Below are 7063 nucleotides of genomic sequence, written 5' to 3'. Positions count from 1 at the left end.
CATGGTGGAGATGAATAAAAATTGGTTTTGAATAGTATTCCCTCTTTAGTCTCTAATGAGATGAATGAAGCTTTAATTTGGCCAATCACTCTATCAAAATTGGAAGGGTTTGTTATTGGGATGAGAAATGGAAAAGTTCCTAGCCCTGATGGTTTTTTGATAGAATTGTTAAAAGGAAGGGGCTCATAGTTTGGATAATTTCAACCCTATTGTTCTTTATAATGTGTTTATAAAATTACTACTAAATTGATTACAGAATGGCTTAAGCCTTGGCTTAATTCTTTGATTTTGAACTTGAGCAGGGAGGATTTGGTGTAGGAAGGAAAAATTTTGATGGAGTGTCGATTGCTACTAAGCCCATTCACTCTATGGTGGTGTCTAAGGAAAAGGACATGTTCATAAAACTAGACATGGCTAAGGCCTATGACAAGGTTATGTGGCAATTCTTTCACAAAATTCTTATAGCCTTTTTTTTAGTAATGATTGAGTGAGCTAGATTATGAGTTGTGTTACTTATACTTCTTTCTTTTTAATTTCTAATAGTGAGCCATCTGATTTATTTGGATCTTGTAGTGGTCTCCACCAAGGGGATTCTTTATCTCCCTACTTGTTTATTATTATGGTAGAGGGCTTGTGAAGATTCACTAAGTCTTAGGTTTCTCGAGGTCAGATTTAGAGCTAGAATTGGGGTAATGGATTGCAAAATCAATCCCATTTATAGTTTGTAGATGATACTATTTAAATGGGTGTCAAATCAATCCCATTTATAGTTTTTGGATGGTACTATTTTAATGGGTGTCACCCGAGTTCATGAAGCTGAACTTTTCAAAAGAACTTTATACATTTATTTGGCTACATCAAGACAAAAAGTTAATGAGCACAAATCTTCTATCTATTTTTCTAATACTCCTAAGCCTTTTTAGACAAGGATTGCCGATATTTTGATATTTTCAGTTGGATCCCTCCCTTTGGTATATCTTGGTGTTCCTATTGCAATGGTCAATCAACTTAGAGGGTATTGGCAAGCATTATTGGATAAGTTGCATCTAAAAGTACATTATTGGACTCATAGACGGCTCTCCATTATTGGTAGGTTCACGCTTTTTCAATCAATGATTCAAGCTCTCCCTATTTATAAGATCATTGCTCAAGTTGTCAATGCATATATGATTAAGTAATTTGATACTCTTTCCTAACAAATCCTGTGGAGTAGTAATTTGCTTGCCTCTAAGTAAATTTTAGTTAAGTGGGAGTTTGGGTGTCAATCAAAGCAAGAGGGTGGACTTGGAATTCTTTCAACAACTCTAAATATAGGTAAGTTTTTCTTACAAATTTATATTGGCAATGGTGCACCAAAAGGATCAACTCTGGCCTAGAATTCTTACTAATTTATGTACCTAAAAGGGATTGATAGTCTAGATGCTCTCTGTTGTTTCCTATAGGGGAAAGGATCTATGCTTTAGCATACTCTTAAGACTAGGTCTCAACTTATAAAATAGGGTCTCTTTTGGATTTAATAGAGGCCCTCAACATCTTTGTTTTGGTTGAACTCCTAGGATGGTCACCCTCCAATCCTTTCAATGTGTCCATACTTATAGACCCTTTGTGATAGATTTATTATAGTTGGATGGAACATGGTGACATATTATATGTTTGTTCAACATTTAGGACAAGTGGAAGTTTGTAGATGGAAGGATCATCAAGAATGGCCACTTGGAGGGAAAGATGCATATCACCAAGAGTTAGTTTGAATCCTTGTAATTAGGGAAAGATATCTTGGTATGAAGTCATGATCTGACAAAAACAAGTAATCGATGGTTATGGGATACATTTTTTTTTAAATGTATAGTAGACTATAGATGGGATGTTTCAAACATGTGTGGAGCCAATTTTCTTAGCCCAAGTGCAATTTTTCCTTGTTATTGTTTGTTCAAGATTGATTCCTTACTTGGGATAATTTATGCAAGCATGGCATCCAAGGTCTCTCCATTTGTGTAATGTGTCTTAAAAGTGTATGTGATCCTCATATTTTCTTTTAGTGTACTTTATCTTGGGAAATTTGGCATTTGTGGTGGGGAATTTGGAATCAGGCCTATTTGCATGCTTCCACATTGGTTGATTGTTGTGATTAGTTGGGCTAGCCTCCACTTAAGACCTCTTTTCTTCAGATAGTATTGATACTAATTTCATTTTATGTCATCTTTGGTTGGAAAGGAATCGTCATATATTTTAGGGTGCAAAGTTGGCTATCCAACAATTGTAGGGGAAAATTGTTTTCACACTTCAGGAGACTATTCTAGCTAAGTGTGATCTTTTTGGTTTAGTGGATCTTAGGGATTTGGATATTTCTCGAAGGTTGAGCTTAATTATCTACAAGATTGTTACTTCTACTGATGCGAGATGTAGACAACCAAAGTGGAAAATTGATCATGTGGTCCAATGGCTTTGTCCTTCTCAAGGAGTTTTGAAGATAAATATCGATGGCTCTTCTAGGGGGGATCTTGGGCATGCATGTGTTGGTGGGATGGGTAAAGATAGTTATAGTGTTGTTCAATTTTTCTTTTTCATTTATAAAGGATTTCACATGAATAATTTCATGGAGACTATTTTCATCTTGTATGCTACAGAGAGAGGTTGTTCTCATGGTTGAAAATGGATCATTTGAGAATTTGATTCACAAGTGTCAAAAGATATGTTGAATGGGTAGTGAATGGATGCTCCTAACTAGAATTTTGTTGTAGTTATCAAGCAGATTCTAAGATTGAGTATGTCTTTTTAATCTATTACCTTTTCTCACATTCCCCAAGAGTGGAACAGAGTAGCAGATTGCTTGGCCAAATGTGCATCTGAAGAATTGTAGGGTGGGAACATTGTGGATAGAGAAAATTTGCCTTTGGATCTATCTCATATGATTGAGCAATTAGTTGTGAAAGATAAGAATGCATAATTGATTGCACTTTGTTGGGCCACTAACTAGTCTTGTTTTGTAATTTTCTTTTGTAGTTCATAAATGTGTACCCCTTTTGTTTAAAAATAAATCAAAGTACTTGAGGGAAAACATGAAGGTATGCCACAAATAAATAAGATTTAAAAAGGTTAAGGATGCATTGTCTACACATAACAATACCTACACAATGAATGTTGCATCAATAAGGCTAACTATCATTATCTGAAGAAATTTCAAGTTGTTTTCAACTACATTACCAACATTGTTGGGGTTGATATCACATTGATATTGAATAGTTAAAATTACAAAATAATTCAATGTTTACATATTTTGTTTATTTATTCATCCTCCTTGTTTAAATATTACATAAAATTATTGTAACAACTTATGTTATATTTTTGTTTAAATCATAAGACTCTACACTCTATTATATTATAACTCGATATATTAAATAAATAACTTCACTTAATACATATGTTTATATTTTAAACTATTATTTAACTCTTATTTATTAGCTTCATTCAATATTTAAAACACAAACTAACACTTTAAAAAAAAGAATACTTTTGTGATTTTTTTGGTAAAGAAACTCTTTAAATAGTTTAATAGCATTCTCTAATTATCTGATTAAAACGATTAATTATTTATAGTTATTTTTGTTGCCTTCTCGATCAGCTCGTCAAAGTGACTTAATAGTCTTCCTTTGAAATTTGATTTTGTTCTTCCACTTTTTAATATGATTATAGCATGTTATTATACATGATTAGCATTATTCTATTCAATAACAATATTAAACAGACCTTAGCAAAACCAATGACATCTTTCATGTGAAATAATTTTGTGTGATTTAATTTAAAATCAATCTAATGTGATTGAAAGACACAACACATCAAATCAATATGAATGATATTTATGAATTGAGATTTTTTTAATTTTATATACCAAACAAGAGAAGTGTTATTGTCAAATGTGGTTGAAATTGTTGGTACAAATTTGGCATTGTCTCACATGGTTGTCTAAACTAGCAATCACATATTGGTGTGCAATGGGTGTGTTGAAGAGGTGTGAAGGTCAATTAGGAAATATTTTGGTCTATTTTTTGTATATATTTGTGTGGTACATGAGCTCAATTGGTATGCCATTCAAAAAGTGATGCCTGTGCAACAAAGGTCTCAATTAAGAAGTGAAATATTTAAATAAATCATGCATCCACTTAAGAGATAGATATGGGGATAGGGAGAGAGCGATAGAGGGAGAGGTAGGGAGAGAAAGAGAGAGGGGTGAAGGAGAGGGATGGAGATAGATAGGTAGTGGGGGATAGGTAGATGAGGGGAAGAGAGAAGAGGTGGAGAGAGGGAGAGTAGTAGGTAGAGAAGGGGAGAGAGAGAAGAGGGGGGGAAGAGGGATAGAGAGATAGACAGAGGTTGATATAGATAAAGATGGATAGGGAAAGAGATAGAGAGATAGAAAGAGAGATAGGTCAATAAGTAGATAGAAATAGACAAATATATGGATAAAAAGAGATAGAGAAGAGTGAGAGGGAGATAGAGTGAGATAAATAGAGAGAGCGGGGGATAGGGAGAGAGATAGGGTGATAAGAAGATAGAGATACAAAGATATGGATCTAGAAAAATATGGAGAGAGGAGAAATAGATGTAAAGGGAGAAGGAAATAAAGAGATGAATATGTAATGCAAGAGAGGTGGAGAGAATAGGAGAGAGGTAAGATAATGACATGTAGAGATAAAGGAGAGAGATATAGAAAGAATAAAGATTATAAGAGTAAGAAAGAAAGGTTAAAAAGACAAGTAATAGAGAGGGGTATAAGAGAGAGGAAGAGAGAGGGGGGGGGCAGAGAGAGAGGGTGTGAGAGAGTGAGAGAGAAATATATTTTTAAATATAGAGAGAGGGAGGGAGAGGAAGGGATAGAAATAATGAGAAGATAAAAAAGTAGAGAGATATAGATATCTAGGGAGTGATAGGGATAGAGATAGACAGATATGGATAGAAATAAGGAGAACTGGGGATAGAAAGAATGAGAGCTATAAAGAGATAGATATAACTAGGGAAAGATAGAGAGGGTGAACAAGAGATTAAATACATAGAGGGGTATAAATGGAAGGAGATGGGAAGAGGGGAACAATGTGTGTGTGTGTGTGTGTGTGTGTGTGTGTGTGTGTGTGTGTGTGTGTGTGTGTGTGTGTGAGAGAGAGAGAGAGAGAGAGAGAGAGAGAATGAGTGTAGACTTATAAAATTAATTAAATTAAATATTTAATTAATTTAGCCTTTCTACGCAATGAATTTATTTAATTATGTTAACCTTATTCCCCTCAAAATTAATTTAATAAATTTAATTAATTTTGTCACTATAGTCTGATAATTAATTTGTCAATAAATTAATTATTTGTCCATTCTTCTAAAGTCCTCTAAATCATTTATTCCTCTAAATCTCTTTTAGTTAATTAATTATAATTAATTAACTTAAGTCATGTGATTCCTACAAATCACTTCTTCTAATCCTCACTTAGCCTAATTAATTCTTCTAGAAGCATGCTTATCATTATTCCTCAATTTTATATTCCTTGGAACTCATTCTCTCTCCTCTTGTCAAATCCTCCTGACTTATCCACTTGCTCTCTAATCTCTCATTAACCCACCTAATTTCCTCTCCTAATTATTTGCACAATCCTAATCACCATGATTAGGAGAAAGTCAACTCTTTGTCATAAATAGATTTCCCCTCTCACCTTCCAAACCTTAAATGCACCCACTTTGGTCATGTCAAAGGATTTCAAATCCTTTGCACATTCTCATGCCCTCTCTTCCCAAGGAATTTTAAATTCCTTTTCTCCTTTCTTTTCCCCATGCAATCTTGTAGTTGTTAATTTTTAATTCCCTTGTTCCTTCCCAAGGAATTTTTAAATTCCTTTTATTCTTCCAATGTGCCTAGGGATCTCTCCCCCATGCACCTAGAGGAGTGTGGAGACAAGAAATGCCTTTATTGCAAATCTCTTGGCATCCACACCATGTCCTCTCAATCCTTCCCATCGCTTTCATTCAATCTCTACCCTCCATTTTAAATTGATCTTGGCCCTCCCTTTTGGCCTCCTCAAATCTATAAATTGGGGTCTCCTCCCCTCATTTCCATATCTCATCTTCATGAAATATCATGTTTTTAGTTTGTGCTTAGAATCATCCTCATAGCATCCACACTATAGTCAAATTTCTTCATACTTAAGACACTTTATCATTCATCCTCAAATCACTTACTGAGTCATTAGTCCATCTAAAGTAACCTTTCTTCTTTCCACATTTCTCTTCTTCAATCAATATCCTTCTCTTCCATGATCATCATCATATTGTCTAAGGGCTTAGCTTAATCCAATCAATCATCAACCTTAATCAATCAATCAAATCAAATCATTCAAGCAATCAATCAACCTTACTCTAAGGTTCATACTTTGTGAAAGTTTGATTTAGACCTTTATCCTTAATCAAATCATTAGTTGGCTTTTGTCCTTGGGAAAGAATATCCCCCAAGTACCTTTGCTTAATTATTTTGGGTTGACCAAAACCCTAATCCTTTTTCCTTATTTTGCTTAGGAACGTAAGTCTATCCTAAGTAGAAGAAGGCTTGACCAATTATCCAAGGATCTAAGTTTTTCCTAGCTTGGTTGTCACCTTTCTTTGTGGTCATAACATCAATCCTCATTTAAGTCTTAATCCAAGGGATAAGGTGTTATCTCAATCCAATCAATCTTTTTCTAATCCAAGGATCATCCAAATAAATCTAATCCAAATCAAGTCGAATCAAAACTTGCTAAGTCCTTTCATCACTTTTTCTCACCCGATTCAAATCATTTCCAAAATTATTTCATCTTTAAGGGTACCCGTGTATGGTATTGAATCACTCCCAAAAAGCAAATATGGTCATTGAAGGTGACAATGGCATGCCTGAAACTAGTCACCTCTTTGATCAAGATCCCCAACAAGAGGTGGAGCAACTTGTCAATCAACTTGAGATTTCTCCACGTGTCCAATCCTTCATAGAGGACCCTTACAATCAAAGACATTATGGAAATATTTTTCAAACATGATCCCAATAAGCTTGTGGCTA

The sequence above is a fragment of the Cryptomeria japonica genome, chromosome 7 (assembly GCF_030272615.1).
Source record: "Cryptomeria japonica chromosome 7, Sugi_1.0, whole genome shotgun sequence".
In the NCBI taxonomy this organism is placed as follows: Eukaryota; Viridiplantae; Streptophyta; class Pinopsida; order Cupressales; family Cupressaceae; genus Cryptomeria; species Cryptomeria japonica.
Note: the sequence above shows the minus strand (reverse complement) of the source record.